This window comes from Mastigoproctus giganteus, chromosome 3 (assembly GCF_048544385.1).
Source record: "Mastigoproctus giganteus isolate SK-2022 chromosome 3, ASM4854438v1, whole genome shotgun sequence".
Taxonomy (NCBI): Eukaryota; Metazoa; Arthropoda; class Arachnida; order Uropygi; family Thelyphonidae; genus Mastigoproctus; species Mastigoproctus giganteus.
This window is the reverse complement of record NC_143577.1, coordinates 18906060-18922813: the sequence shown is the minus strand read 5'-3', so window position 1 is coordinate 18922813 and position 16754 is coordinate 18906060. Positions and strand designations below refer to the sequence as shown.

At 39.0% G+C, this 16754-nt stretch overlaps 1 protein-coding gene across 1 annotated transcript in view; it reads left to right on the top strand.

The window, feature by feature from the left end:
- The first annotated feature begins 14399 nt into the window (after positions 1-14399).
- The window catches only part of Dhps (Deoxyhypusine synthase), a 97642-nt gene continuing 95287 nt past the window's right edge, over positions 14400-16754 (top strand). The window contains exon 1 of the mRNA XM_090369874.1: positions 14400-14514. The gene's annotated coding sequence lies outside the window, so the exon portion shown is untranslated. The remainder of the gene's footprint in view (positions 14515-16754) is intronic.

Below are 16754 nucleotides of genomic sequence, written 5' to 3'. Positions count from 1 at the left end.
TATTATTATTACATAATAATTATAATTTATAATTATAAGAATATAATAATTATATTATAATAATTGTAATAATAATTATAGTTATTATTACAATACAATAAATAAATTGTACTGTATTGTACTGTATTATTATTATTAGCCGTATGGTGCAAGGAAGCCTGAAGCTCATGCTGCACCAGACAAAAAAACTTCCCGAGTTACTCAGAAACAGAGAGAGAGAGAGAGAGAGAGAGAGAGAGAGTCAAAAGTAAAATGGAATCAACAAGAAAGAGAAGAATGATGATATTCATCTCAGGACCCTGGCTGTGCCAAGCCGATACTCACCAGATGTGAGCCCCAGGTATTAGCATTGGCATTAGTAGAGGCATTTGATGCAAGAAAGCAAGCTTATGCAGCATCAGCCAAAAAAAAAAGAAAAAAAACCCACTTCCACTTCACCCCTCTGTTCGTTCAAAATACCTGTACAGCTGAGCCTTAAACTTATTTAGGCTATCAACCTCCACCACAAGGGATGGAAGTCTGTTCCACCAACCAACCACCCGCTGGCTAAAGGCAAATTTCCGCACGTCTATCCTACATCTGTCTTTCCTCAATTTGAATTTATGCACTCTCAGTTGATTTTTCTGAGCTAGAGGAAGAATCCAATCAGCATTGAGCATGCTTAAACCATTCAAGGCTTTATACACCTCTATCAGATCACCTCGCTGGTGTCTCCAGACACTGTAATTTGCAAAACTTAAGCCTTTCTTCTTAAGAGCACCCATTTGTTCCATTCACTAATCTTGTTGCCCTTCTCTGTACTCGTTCCAACAGCTCTACATCCTTCTTGAAATGAGGCCTCCAGACCTGTATACAGTACTCTAGGTGTGGCCTGACCATTGCCTTATACAATGGAATAATCACCTCCTTATCCCTGCTGGAAAAATTCCTGTATATCATTGACAATACCCCATGAGCTACTCTTGCAGCCCGTCTGCACTGCTCAGAGAACTTCATATCTGCCTGCACAACTACCCCCAAGTCCCTTTCATTCTCTATCACTGTCAGTGTAGTACCACAGAGTTGATACGTTGCTCTGGGGTTGCTGTTTCCCATGTGTAGTACTTTACATTTGTCAATGTTAAACTTCATTTGCCACCTCTCAGCCCATCTGCTCAACCTTTCCAGATCCTGTTGCAGCAGCATAGTGTCAGTAGTGTCCTTGACAACCCTGCCAACCTTTGTATCGTCTGCAAACTTGAACATTAAGCTTGATATACCATCATCAATATCATTTATAAATACAGAAAACAATAATGGACCCAACACTGAGCCCTGAGGGACTCCACTAATAACATTAGTCCACGATGAGCAGTGTCCATTGATTACCACTCTCTGTCTTCTCCCACTCAACCACCCCTTTATCCATAGCAGCAATTTGCCTCCAATGTCACACTGCTCCAATTTGTGTAGCAGTCTTCCATGTGCAACAGTATCAAAAGCCTTTCTAAGATCCAAGTATATAATATCAAAGTTATTCCCTGCATCCAGTTCTTTTGTGACTGCATCATAGTATCCAATCAAGTTAGTCGGGCGAGACTTACAAAACTATGCTGTGTCTGAGCTATAACTGAAGTCTTGTCTAAATGATCCTGCAGTGCTTCTTTAACCAGTGCCTCCATTAATTTTCCTGGAACAGAAGTTAAGCTCACAGGTCTATAATTACTTGTGTCAGCCTTTGATCCTCCCTTGTGAATTGGGGTCACATTTGTACATCTCCAGTCCATGGGTACCTCCCCTGAGTCCAAGGAAGCTCTCATAATTATGGCTAAGGGTTTGCTTACTTCCTTTGCTGCCTCCTTTAATATAACTGGAGAGATCCCATCCAACCCAGGTACCTTTGCTGTCTTTATCTTCAACAATTTCTCCTCCACTTTACTTTCAGTTATTACAAGATCCTCTAGCTTACTGCTAGAGTTGAATACACCTCTGGCATTCCCCTTGCTGAATAACTCCTCATGTGTGAATGTCGATGCAAAATATTCATTTAGTTTGTTAGCTACCTGAGCAGGATCATCAACAGTTGACCCATCAATATCAAGTGGACCAATCTGATTCATCCCCTTCCTTCTAGAGTTTACATAAGTAAAGAACTCTTTGCTATTTTTCTTTGCATCCCTTGCCAAGGATTTCTCGTAATCTGCCTTCGCCTGCCTAACCTCCTTTGTAACTTGGTTGCATATCAACTTGTATCTATCATAGGCTTCTGTGTCATGTGTTAATTTGTAAGTATCCCATGCATTTTTCTTCTCTGCCATATGCCTCATTAGTTCATCTGACATCCATTTTGGCCTAAACCTTGAACAATATTTCTTAGTTGGTATGTAAAGCCTAGTAGCTTCCAAGAAAATTCTTTGAATGCTTTCCATTTTGAATTTGCTGTTGGTAACATCATCAGTTGGTCCCACTGTATAGAATTTAAATACTGTCTCAGTCCATCGTAGTCGCCTTTACGGAAGCAATAACCCTTCCCTTTACCCCTAATGGTAGTTACCTCTTTGAGTAAATCCCACTTCAGCACACTGTGATCACTGCCACCTAGTGGTTCATTTATCTGCAGATTCTTAAAGCATGAAGAATCACTGCTGATAATCAAATCAAGAGTATTACCCCCCTCTAGTTGCCTCCCGAACATGCTGATGTAGAAAACAATCATTTAATACATCCGCAAAAGCCCTGCTGGTGTGTGAGTAACCAGCCCCCAAATTCCAGTCAATATCTGGGAAATTAAAATCCCCCATTATAAGACTCTCTGATTTACTGGCCCACTCTATTTTCCTGAACAGTTTCTTACTATACTCATCAGAGTCATTAGGCCTATAGCACATTCCTAGTCTCCCAATGCTTATGTCACAAAAAACTGACTCAACACTGCACTGTCCAGCGATGTCGACTGGCTTCACTTCCTTGGTTTTTATGTGTTTCTTAACTAATAGCATAACCCCTCCCCCCTTCCTATCCTGTCTATCCTTTCTGTAGACTTTGTACTCCCCAAATTGCAGTTCTGCATCCCTTATATCTGTGTGACACCACGTCTCTGATATCCCAACAATATCTGCCTTTGATGTTTTGAGCAATACCTCAAATTCATCAAATTTATTTACTAAACTCCTAGCATTGGTGTACACGCAAGTATACCTGCACCTGTTTCTATGCTTAGCTACCCTAACACAACCCATGTGTTTACTTGTACCGCAATGGCTCCCAGCAGTCTCTGAAATACCATGCATCTTGTTTTTCAGGCTTCTGCTCATTCTAATAGAAGCAGTGCAAGAATCTCTTTCACCTCTGCCAGTGGCTACTGTCAATCTATTGGTCTTTGTCTCCCCCCAAGCTAGCAGTTTTCCGACCCACCTAACACTGCCTCGTTAGCATCAGCAAATATTCTTGCACCCTTTCTATTTAAGTGTATCCCATCCCTGTAGAAGCAATCTCTCCTGTTAACAAGTACAGTCCAGGCTGAAAAAAATTTTACCCCTTGAGCCTTGCACAATCTTTCCAGGGCCGAATTGATCGACAAGGCTCTCATCATATACTCCCTCCTATCGTGTCTGGTTGATACACCTCAATCAGATCACCTCGCAGGTACCTAGTTTCCAGACACTGCAATCTGCAGAAGTTAAGCGGTTCTTGGTAAGACCATACCTTTGTTCTCTTCACCTATCTTCTTTCCCTTTTCTCTACTCGTTCAAGCAATTCTACATATTTCCCAAAATGTGGCCTCCAGACCTTTATATATATATATATACTACCATTAAATATTGACAAAAGTTACATTATAATAAAATAAATAATTTTATATTGGATTTAATAGTTCGAAATTATACAGGGGTTTCTGGGCTATTATTTATGTCTAACTTTTATTCTTCTTTTTCGTTCGTTTGTTTATTTGGTTATTTTTATGTTATTTTCGCTCTACAGTTTTTGCCATACTACTGGTTTATGTTTTATTTTATTTAATTTAAAAAAAATATATATATATATTTTTTTATTTTTTATTATTATTTTTTTTTAATGAAAACCCCAAACACGAGAGGTATTAGAACCTACAGTACTTACTACCGTGCTTGAGTTGGAGGTTGGGAAGAGGAAAGAAGATATTTGTTGAAATTAGACTTTTGAACTTCTGCAGACTGCAATTTTCAGAATAAGAAGGAAAAAGAGCGTATCAAAGAAAGTTGTTCCAGAAAAAGGCAATTGAATGAATAAACTGGGAAGATGAAAAGTTGGTTCTGTGAGTTTGAAGTAGTAGTAGTAGTGGCATGTGATGCAAGAAAGCAAATGTATGAGCTTATGCAGCATCAGCCAAAAAAAAAAAAATCACACCATTCCCTACAAATGCCTGCCCAGTTCCTCCTTAAATTTATTCAACCTATCAACTTCCACAACGACAGATGGAAGTTTGTTCCAGCAATTAACCACCTGCTGGCTAAAGGCAAATTTCCGCACATCTATTCTACATCTGTCTTTTCTTAATTTGAATTTATGCCCCCTTAGGTTCGTAATCTGAACAAGTGGAAGGATCCCATCAGAATTCAGCGTGCTCAACCCATTCAAGGCCTTATATACCTCAATCAGATCACCGCGCAGGTGCCTAGTCTCCAGCCTCTGCAATTTGCAGAACTTAAGCCTCTCTTCGTAAGAGGATCCCTTCAATCCCCTCACCAATCTTGTTGCCCTTCTCTGTACACGCTCAAGTAAATCTACATCCTTCCTAAAATGAGGCCTCCAGACCTGTACGCAGTACTCAAGCCTTGGCCTGACCATTGCCTATACAGAGGGATAATCACCTCCTTTTCCCTGCTAGCAAAATTCCTATATATCATTGACAAAACCCCATGACCTGCCCTGGCAGCCTGTCTGCATTGCTCAAAAACTTCATATCTGCCTGCACAATTACTCCCAGGTCTATTTCATTTTCTACCACCTTAAGTGTAGTACCACACAGTTGGTACGTTTCTCTGGGGTTACTTCTACCCATATGTAGTACTTTGCATTTGTCAAGGTTAAACTTTAGTTGCCACTTCTTAGCCCATCTGCCCAAATTATCTAGATCCTGTTGCAGTAGCACACTGCCATTACTGTCATTAACAACCTGCCAACCTTTGTATCATCTGCAATCTTCGACATTAAGCCTGATATACCTTCATCAATATCATTGATAAATATACAAAACAACAGTGGACCTAACACCGAACCCTGTGGGACTCCACTAATAACATTAGTCCAAGAAGAGCAGCACCCATTGATTACCACCCTCTGTCTTCTAGCACTTAACCATCCTTTTATCCATTGTAGCAATTTACCCTTAATACCATTCTGCTCCAATTTGTACAATAGTCTTCCACGCGCAACAGTGTCAAAAGCTTTCCTGAAATCCAAATATATGATATCAAAATTATTTTTCGCATCCAGTTCCTTTGTAACCACATCATAATATCCTATCAAATTTGTCAGACAAGACTTTCCCTTAACAAACCCATGCTGTGTCTGAATTATTGCTGCAGTCTTGTCTAGATGACCCTGCAATGCATCTTTAACCAGCGACTCCATTATTTACCCGGAACAGAAGTTAAACTCACTGGTCTGTATTACTCGTGTCACCCTTCGATCCCCCTTTGTGAATTGGGGTTACATTTGCACATCTCCAGTCCGTGGGAACCTCCCCTGAGTCCAAGGATGCTCTCATAATTATGGCTAAGGGTTTGCTTAGTTGCTTTGCCGCCTCCTTTAATATAACTGGATAGATCCCATCCACCCCAGGTGCTTTTCTTACGTTTAACTTCAACAATTTCTCTTCCACTTTGCTCTCAGTTATTACAAAATCATTCAGTATCTTGCTACAATTTGATAACCTTCTGCCATTTTCAAACCTTAATAATTCCTCACGTGTGAATGTAGATGCAAAATACTCATTCAGTTTGTTTGCTATCTGAGCAGGATCATCAACAGTCGAACCATCCATGTCAAGTGGACCAATCAGATTCATCCCCTTCCTTTAGAGTTCATATAAGTAAAGAAATCCTTGCCGTTTTTTAGTATCTTTTGCCAAGGATTTCTCGTAATCTACCTTCGCCTGCCGAACCTCCTTTGTGACCTGATTACAGATTAACTTATATCTGCCATAGGCTTCTGAGTCGCTTGATAATTTATATGCATCCCATGCATTTTTTTCTCTGTTACGAGTCTCATTAGTTCAGTGACAACCATTTAGGCCTAAACCTTGAACAATATTTCTTAATAGGTATGAACCTTTTAGTAGCTCCATGATTAATTCTTGGATGCTTCCCACTTAGAATTTACTGTTGGCAACATCGTCAGTTGATCTCACTGTACAGTACAAGTTGGACAGTAAATGGCTCTTGGCTGGTAGTGGCACATGTGCATAGAAACAGGTGCATGTATACTTGCGTGTACACCAATGCTAGGAGTTTAGTAAATAAATTTGATGAATTTGAGGTATTGCTCAAAACATCAAAGGCAGATATTGTTGGGATATCAGAGACGTGGTGTCACACAGATATAAGGAATGTAGAACTGGAATTTGGGGAGCACAATGTCTATAGAAAGGATAGACAGGATAGGAAGGGGGGAGGGGTTATGCTATTAGTTAAGAAACACATAAAATCCAAGGAAGTGAAGCCAGTCGACATCGCTGGACAGTGCAGTGTAGAGTAAGTTTTTTGTGACATAAGCATTGGGAGACTAGGAATGTGCTATAGGCCTAATGACTCTGATGAGTATAGTAAGAAACTGTTCAGGAAAATAGAGTGGGCCAGTAAATCAGAGAGTCTTATAATGGGGGATTTTAATTTCCCAGATATTGACTGGAATTTGGGGGCTGGTCACTCACACATTAGTAAGGCTTTTGTGGATTTATTGGATGATTGTTTTCTACATCAGCATGTTTGGGAGGCAACTAGAAGGAGCAATACTCTTGATTTGATTATCAGTAGTGATTCTTCATGCATTAAGAATCTGCAGAAGAATGAACCACTAGGTGGCAGTGATCACAGTGTGCTGAAGTGTGATTTACTCAAAGAGGTAACTACCATTAGTGGTAAAGGGAAGGGTTATTGCTTTCGTAAAGGCTACTACGATGGACTGAGACAGTATTTAAATTCAATACAGTGGGACCAACTGATGATGTTACTAACAGCAAATTCAAAATGGGAAGCATTCAAAGAACTTATCTTGGAAGTTACTAGCCTTTACATACCAACTAAGAAATATTGTTCAAGGTTTAGGCCTAAATGGATGTCAGATAAACTAATGAGACATATGGAAGAGAAGAAAAATGCATGGTATGCATACAAATTAACACGTGACACAGAAGCCTATGATAGATACCGGTTGATCTGTAACGAACTTACAAAGGAGGTTAGGCAGACGAAGGAATATTACGAGAAATCTTTGGCAAGGGATGCAAAGTAAAACAGCAAAGAGTTCTATAATTATGTAAACTCTAGAAGGCAGGGGATGAGTCAAATTGGTCCACTTGATATCGACTGCTCAACTGTTGATGATCCTGCTCAGGTAGCTAACAAACTAAATGAATATTTTGCATCGACATTCACACATGAGGAGTTATTCAGCGAGGGGAATGCCAGAGGTGTATTCAACTCTGCCAGTAAGCTAGAGAATCTCGTAATAACTGAGAGTAAAGTGTAGGATAAATTGTTGAAGATAAAGACAGCAAAGGTACCTGGGTTGGATGGGATCTCTCCAGTTATATTAAAGGAGGCAGCAAAGGAAGTAAGCAAACCCTTAGCCATAATTATGACAGCTTCCTTGGACTCAGGGGATGTACCCATAGACTGGAGATGTGCAAATGTGACCCCAATTCACAAAGGAGGATCAAAGGCTGACACAAGTAATTATAAACCTATGAATTTAACTTCTGTTCCCAGAAAATTAATGGAGGCACTGGTTAAAAAAGCACTACAGGATCATCTAGACAAGACTTCTCTTATAGCTTGGACACAGCATGGTTTTGTTAAAGGAAAATCTTGTCTGATCAATTTGATTGTATACTATGATACAGTTCCAAAAGAACTGGATACAGGGAATAACTTTGATATTATATACTTGGATCTTATGATACTGTTGCACATGGAAGACTGCTACACAAATTGGAGCAGTGTGGCATTGGAGGCAAATTGCTGCTAAGGAGAAAGGGATGGTTGAGGGGGAGAAGACAGAGAGTGGTAATCAATGAACACTGCTCATAGTGCACTAATATTATTAGTGGAGTTCCTCTGGGTTCAGTGTTGGGTTCATTATTGTTTTCTGTATTTATAAATAATATTTATGATGGTATATCAAGCTTAATATCCAAGCTTGCAGACGATACAAAGGTGCGCAGGGTTGTTAAGGACATTACTGACGCTATGCTGCTGCAATAGGATCTGGAAAGGTTGAGCAGATGGGATGAGAGGTGGCAAATGAAATTTAACATTGACAAATTTAAAGTACTACATATGGGAAACAGCAACCCCAGAGCAACGTATCAATGTATGTGGTACTACACTGACATTGATAGAGAATGAAAAGGACCTAGCTGTAATTGTGCAGGCAGATATGAGGTTCTCTGATCAGTGGATGGGCTGCATGAGTAGCTCATGGTGCCTTATCAATGATATACAGGAATTTTTCTAGCAGGGATAAGGAGGTGATTACTCCCTTGAATAAGGCAATGGTCAGGCACAGGTCTGGAGGCCTCATTTCAAGAAGGATGTAGAGCTGCTGGAACAAGTACATGGAAGGGCAACAAGATTAGTGAATGGAACACAGGGTTGCTCTTACGAAGAAAGGCTTAAGTTTGGCAAATTACAGTGTCTGGAGACTAGTCACCGGCGAGGTGATCTGATAGTTGGTTGGTGGAATAAACTTCCATCCCTTGTCGTGGAAGTTGATAGCCTAAATAAGTTTAAGGCTCAGCTGAACAGGTATTTCGAACGAACAGAGGGGTGAAGTGGAAGTGGTTATTTTTTATTTATTTATTTATTATTTATTTATTTATTTATTTATTATTTTTTTATTTATTTATTATTTTTTTTATTATTATTATTATTTTATTTTTTTTTGGCTGATGCTGCATAAGCTTGCTTTCTTGCATCAAATGCCTCTACTAATGCTAATGCTAATGATAGAGGTGTATAAAGCCTTGAATGGTTTGAGCATGCTCAATGCCGATGGGGTTCTTCCTCTTGCTCAGAATAATCACCTGAGAGGGCATAAGTTCAAATTGAGGAAAGACAGATGTAGGATAGATGTGCGGAAATTTGCCTTTAGCCAGCGGGTAGTTGGTTGGTGAACAGACTTCCATCCCTTGTTGTGGAAGTTGATGGCGTAAATAAATATAAGGCTCAGCTGGACAGGTATTTCGAACGAACGAACGGAGCGGTTAAGTGTATGTTTTTTTTTTTTTTTTTTTTGGGCTGATGCTGCATAAACTTGCTTTCTTGCAACATATTTTTTTTTTTTTTTTTGTTAATTGTTGGCGAATCAGCTTCTATGTCCATATTGCACATCCCAAAGGGTTTTTTTTTTTGCATTTTATTGTGATCCAAGAACAACTGCTTGTGTTTCACCGAACTTTTACATTGAATTTGTCCATAAATGGGTAACATAAGTCAGAATATCACCAGGGGATCAACACGGACGGAATTCATTTTGGCAATCATTGATCAGAGAAAAAGTTTCTAAATAGTTTAAAAGTTGGCGGTTAATTAATTTCTCCATTACTTTAGAAAGAGTAGAACTAATTGCAATGGGACGATAATTGAATGGGAGGGATTTTTCACCCTTTTTAGGAACAGGCTGCATTCGAGCAAATTTCCAAGCAGAAGGAAAAACACCTTTGTAACAAGAAAATGAAAAAGGCGGCAACGAACTGGAGCACAGGTTTGAGAACAAGTGGAGAAATACCATCGGGTCCTCGAGCTTTCTTAGCATCAAGATTCGTCAAAATAATTCTTACATCCTTTTGACGGAATACCACAGGAGACATTGAATGGAGCGTGTTGGGAATGGTGGGAGGTGTTTTACCAAGATTGTTAATACATGAGTCGGAAGGAAAATGGGATGCTAGCAGGTCAGCTCAAGGTTTACTGTATACAGCTCAAGGTATACAGTACTCAAGGTTTCGCCTGGCTATTGCTTTTTACAAGGGATAATAACCTTCTTATCCCTTCTAGGAAAATTCCTGTATACCATTAACAATCCCTCATGAACTGCTCTGACAGTCTGCACTAATAAAAAAATTTCATATCTAACTGCACAATTACTCCCAGGTCTTTTTCCTTTTTTTTTTTTTTTTTCACCCGAAATGTAGTACCACACAGTAGGTACTTTCTCTGTAGTTACTTCTACCCATATGCAGTAGTACTGTGGATTTGTCAATGTTGAACATCAGATGCCACTTCTCAGCCCATCTTCCCAAATTTTCTAGATTCTGTTGCAGTAGTACACTACCATTACCCTCATTAACAACCCTGCCAACCTTTGTATCATCTGCAAACTTCGACATAAAACCTGATATACTTGCATAAATATCATTGATGAATATACAAAACAACAGTTGGCCGACACCGAAGCCTGGGGGACTACACTAGTAACATTAGTACACGAAGAGTAGCGACGATTGATTACCACACGAAGAGCAGCGCCCATTGATTACCACTCTCTTCTCCCACTCAACCACTCTTTTATCCAATGTAGCAACTTACCCTTTAATACCGTACTTCACCAATTTGTACAATAGTATTCCATGCGCGTGTCAAAGGTTTTCCTGAACTCCAAGTATCTGATCCAAAAATTACTTTTTGCATCCGGTTCCTTTCTGACCACATTATACTGTTCAATCAAATTTGTCAAACAAGGCTTTCCCTTAACAAGTCAATTCTGTCTGAATTATTACTGCAGTCTATTCTAGATGAACCTTCAATGCATTTTTAACCAGTGACTCCATTATTTTCCCCGGAAAATAAGTTAAACTAACAGATGTGTAATTACTAGTTTCACCCTTTGATCTCCCTTTGTGAATTGGGGATACATAATCGTGCGGTAGTCGTGAAATTAGTATAAATTATTCTCTGTGAATGTTATGTATGCAGAGTTACATATGTTATTTAAATTACGAATGTTAAGTATACTCTGCTTATTAATCGAATTCCTGAGTGTATACTTAATATATACATATATACACAGGGTGATTCACTACCAGTGCGACAAACTTGCAGGAGGAGTAGTGGGCACAAAGACGAATCGGAATCACATAGCATTGCAGAGTCCGAAATGCCTTCGTCATGCAATAGAGGACGTTGAACGGGAGGTCGCGTGAACAGCTATCCCGCTGGAAGTCAGCATTTGCGAACCGGTTCCCGAGTAAGTAGGATGGACGAGTATTCAAACGTGGAACTGACCGACATGCACCTCGCGTATGGAGCTGCGGACTGTAACGGGTGCGCCGCTCTGCGCTTGTACCAGGAACGTTTCCCGCACAAGCGTGCTCCTCATCGTACGGTTTCGCACTTGTGCACAGAAAGTTTCGTGAGACTGGTTGTTTCACGAGAAGTACCATGAATCGAGAGCGAACGACGAGGACGCCAGACAATGAGGAGAATGTCCTACGTCTTGCAGAAGGCAATCCGAGTACGAGTACTCGAGCGATAGGCCAACGATTGGGTGTTTCCCAATCCACTGTATGGAAGATACTGTCAATAAACTAAATGAGTTCATACCATCTGCAATGCGTCCAATCATTGGAGCCTGCGGATTATCCACTCTGGAGGACTTTTGCTACTTAGTTTCTTCAACAGAAACTGTTCGCAAATGCTGACTTCCAGCGGGATCGCTGTTCACGCGTCCTCCCCTTCAACGTCCTCTACCGCATGACGAAGGCATTTCGGACCCTGCAATGCGATGTGATTCCGATTCGTCTTTGTGCCCCCTACATCTCCTGCAAGTTTGTCGTACTAGTTGTGAATCACCCTGTATATGCTTTAATCATTACAGACAAATACTTTCGGTAATCGATATGTTATTTATTATTAATAAAATAAAAACATTGTTATATTATTATCCATGAATTTTATTAATATCTAAAAATGAAAACGTTTTTAACGCCTGCCGATGACTCTTAAATGAAAATCACCTTAAATATGCTAGCGGTAGGACACATTACATACCTGGTACAGAATTTTTTTTTTTTTTTTTTTTGTTCCGACACACAATTACGTTCTTGCTAAAAACAAACTTTTGCACATCTATTCTGCAACTATTATTTTTTCAATTAAAATGCATGTCCCATTGGAGAAAGAGGAAGTATACTACCAGCGTTTAGCTTATTCAACACATTTAAGACCTAATACTTAAAGCAGGTCTCCTTGCAATTGCTTATTTTCAAAATTTTGCTATTTACAGACTTTAAGTCTTTCTTGGTAACACTAGACTTTTTGACGCTGACACACTTTGTTGCTTTTCTCTGCACCATTTCAAGATTCAAGAATCTACATTCTCCCTAAAATGAGGTCTCCAGACTTCAAGGTTCAAGATCCAAAGTACTCAAGGTCGGTGGCCCACATTATTCCAAGTAAGACAGTTCCCATTAATGACCATCCTCGATCTCCTACTAGATACATTATTCATAGCAGTAATTTGTCCCTGGAGACATAATGATTCAATTTGCACAGCAGACTTTCTGTGAAACGGCATCAAACGCTTTATAGTTGGGTTGAAATTAGCGATTCAGGTTTAAAATTGAGAAATGGTAGATACTGTATTTAGGCAATAGCAAATCCGGCCGCCTCCGTAGCCAGGTGGGCAGGAGCAGCAGTGCGTAGTACACGCTTCATGATTAGACCGGGGTTCGAGCCCATCACCACCAAATTCGATGCGAAAAGGTCAGGGAATGACCACCACATATCCCCGGAGCAATATGGCCTTAGTTGCTAATGCTCCTAAAAACCAAATAAACAAACAAACAAACAGCAGCAAATCCAGCTCAACTTTTTTGAACCTGAAAGTACCTTACTATCAAACTCAAACCAGTTGAGTTGAAGTATTTAAAGCTTTAAATTGGTTTAGTAAACTAAATGCTGATGTCCACATTGGAACACACACAAAGAGACGTAATTTTGAATTGGAAAAGGATGGTTGCAGGATTGATGTGGGCATGGATGTTCTCAATTAGGGGATAAGTGGATATATAAAGGTAAAAAAAAATTGCATCCGTTATCAATCCACTGCAGGAGGGAAGCTTCTTCAACAATTCATGTTGTGGGAAATGGACCATAATCTACCACGTTGATCCAGTGTGGGTTGGCAAATCGACCATATTTAGCAGTAATGGGCTTGAACCCTCCCCCCCCCTTTACTCAAAGAGCGTAGTCTGTGTGTGTAGCACAGTGATATCGTCACCGTCCTCCACACACCGGGTGGAAAATGTCCTGGTTCGATTCCATCGATGATGCGAGGAACTTTAATGGGCTTTTTTCACTCCGCGACTGAGTTAGTCGGTCTCAAGCGTAAATAACAAGATTCTCCCACACGAAACTGGGGGGTTTCGCCCAGCAAAACAGACAATTCGACCATAGAACACACGCAATTTACAGACACAAGACACACAGCACTGCAGATGAATTTAATTATTCGAGTGTCCTAAAAATAACAGTTTGTTTTTGTTTTTTTTTTTACTCCAAGAGAGTGTGCTACTACACTTCCACTCCTGACCACTCGGATACGGAGGCCAGTACGGGATGTATAGCCTTCCTTAATCCACCTCCTGGTGTTGTGGTAGAAGTGAATAGATTTAATAAATTGAAAGGACTAAACAAATTATTTGGAGAGATGGGTAAACAAAGTGGGTCATTGTTTAACAACCATCATTATTGGTTATTAAAATTGGTTTGATGAGCAGAAGGAATTTTTAAAAAAAAATGTAACCGTGCATGGGAAAATAACAATAAAAAGAATCTACGATAGAAAAAATATTGACAAATGGAATCACATGGACGAATTGGAAACAAAATGGAAACTGCGTGTTCTTGAGACTTATAAATGATTTAAAAATAGGCTTGAATTATATTATTTTTAGATAGACTTATTAGTATTAGTAATTATACTACAATTGTCTATCTAAAAATGAATTTAAAATATTAAAAAAAAAAGCTTATTAGTAATTATACTACAATAGTCTATCTAAAAATGGATTAAAAATATTCAAATTAGCAAGATAATGGATAGAATGATAGAAGGATGTAGTTTGGTCTTACGTTCCGGTAGATCTCGCTACTAGTGTAATTTTGCGGTATCAGAACATGCTGATCTCAATCAGATTATGAGTGATATATTTTTGAATTTGGAAATGTGTATACACGACTGGATTAAAAATAAATAAATAAATTTGCTTGTTTATTCTCCGAGACACCGACTTTTAATCTATCAGCTCTTATAGGAAATTTTTGTTTAGTGGTAGGTTATTTTTGTTTTCACTTTTCTAAGTGTTTTGCGTATAGTTGTGCGCAATTCGCCTTTTATTGTTTTGAGTCATACGTACGTGTCGAAATGAAAAATTTTATGAAATGGAATGGCCATTTATAAATTATCTTATTTTTGATGACAATACCGATGCATGTGACGAACCGGAACGCCATTCTGAGCCCTGATCATAATGTATTTTGCCTTAATGAATACTATAGCTCTTACAATAGTTCTCTCTCTCCTAGAGATATGCATCTGAGCGTTATTTTTTTTTAAAACGCACTCTATAAGACAGCACCACTATAGATGTCACAAAGTAAATGAATATTTCATCGACTGTATCTCTGCAATCAATATGACTCTGGACGCCTTAGCTAGTTCAGATAAACTGCTTCCGCAAATGAAAAAAAAGTAACTGTAGTATATGTTTAAAATTTTCCTTCAGTTCAGGTAGCTTCTTCCATTACTTTGACTTTTTTTTTTTGTACTTTTAGGTAAAATTAGGGAAGTTTTAGCATTTTTAGATTAGTATTAGTAGTGGGAAATTGTGCAAGGAAGCAAGCTTTACAGTATCAACCAGGAAAAAAAAAAAAAAAAAACCTACCCACCTCACATGTATGTCCCCTGCCAACTGCTGATCCTTCCTTAAATTTATTAAACTACCAACTTCTGTGTTATAGGCCTAATCACTCGAATAAGTACAATGTACAATTGTACAGAGAAATAGAGTGGGCTATTAAATCAGAATGTCTTATAATGAGCCATTTTAACTTCTCAGATATAGACTGGAACTTATGGGTTGGTCACTCGCACACTAATAAGATTTTTGTGGATTTATTGGATGATTGTTTTCTGCAGCAGGTTCTTCGAGAGGCAACCAGAGACGGTAATACTCTTGATCTGGTTATCAGCAGTGATCATTCGTGTATTAAGAATTTGCAGATAAAGGAACCGTTAGGTGGCAGTGATCACAGTGTACTGATGTGGGATTTACTTAAAGATATAATTACCATCAGGGATAAAGGAAGGGGATTTTGCTTCTGTAAAGGTGACTATAGTAGTCTCAGACAGTTTTTAAATTCTCTACAGTGGGACCAACTGATGATGTTACCAACAGCAAATTCTAAGTGGGAAGCATTCAAGGAATTAATAGTGGATGCTACTAAAAGTTTCATACCTATTAAGAAATATTGTTCAAAGTTTAGGCCTAAGTGGTTGTCAAATGAATTAATGAGACTCATGGCAGAGAAGAAAAATGCACTGGATGCATGAAGTTTTCTGAGCAATGCAGACAAGCTGCCAGGGCAGGTCATGGGGTTTTGTCAATGATATACAGAAATCAGGCGATTTCTGTATATCATTGTCAGGTGACACAGAAACCTATGATATATATAAGCTAGTCTGTAATCAAGTCACAAAGGAGGTTAGGCAGGTGAAGGCAGATTACTAGAAATCTTTGGCAAAGGATGCTAAGAAAAACAGCAAGGATTTCTTTACTTATATAAACTCTAAAAGGAAGGGGATGAATCTGATTGGTCCACTTGATATCGATGGTTCGACTGTTGATGATCCTGCTGAGATAGCAAACAATGAGTATTTGAATGAGTATTTTGCATCTAAATTCACACATGAGGAGTTATTAAGGTTTGAAAATGCCACAAGGTTATCAAATTGTAACAGGGTGCTTAATGATTTTGTAATAACTGAGAACAAAGTGGAGGAGAAATTGTTGAAGTTAAACATAAGAAAGGCACCTGGGGTGGATGAGATCTATCCAGTTATATTAAAGGAGGCGGCAAAGGAAGTAAGCAAACCCTTAGCCATAATTATGAGAGCATCCTTGGACTCAGGGGAGGTCCCCACAGACTGGAGATGTGCAAATGTGTCCCCAATTCACAAAGGGGGATCGAAGGGTCACACGAGTAATTACAGACCAGTTTGTTTAACTTCTGTTTCGGGTAAAATAATGGAGTCACTGGTTAAAGATGCATTGCAGGATCATCTAGACAAGACTGCAGCAATAATTCAGACAGAGCATGGGTTTGTTAAGGGAAAATCTTGTCTGACAAATTTGATTGGTTATTATGATGCGGTTACAAACAAACTGGATGCAAAAAATAATTTTGATATCATATACTTGGATTTCAGGAAAGCTTTTGACACTATTGTGCATGGAAGACTACTGTACAAATTGGAGCAGAATGGTATTAAGGGTAAGTTGCTACAATGGA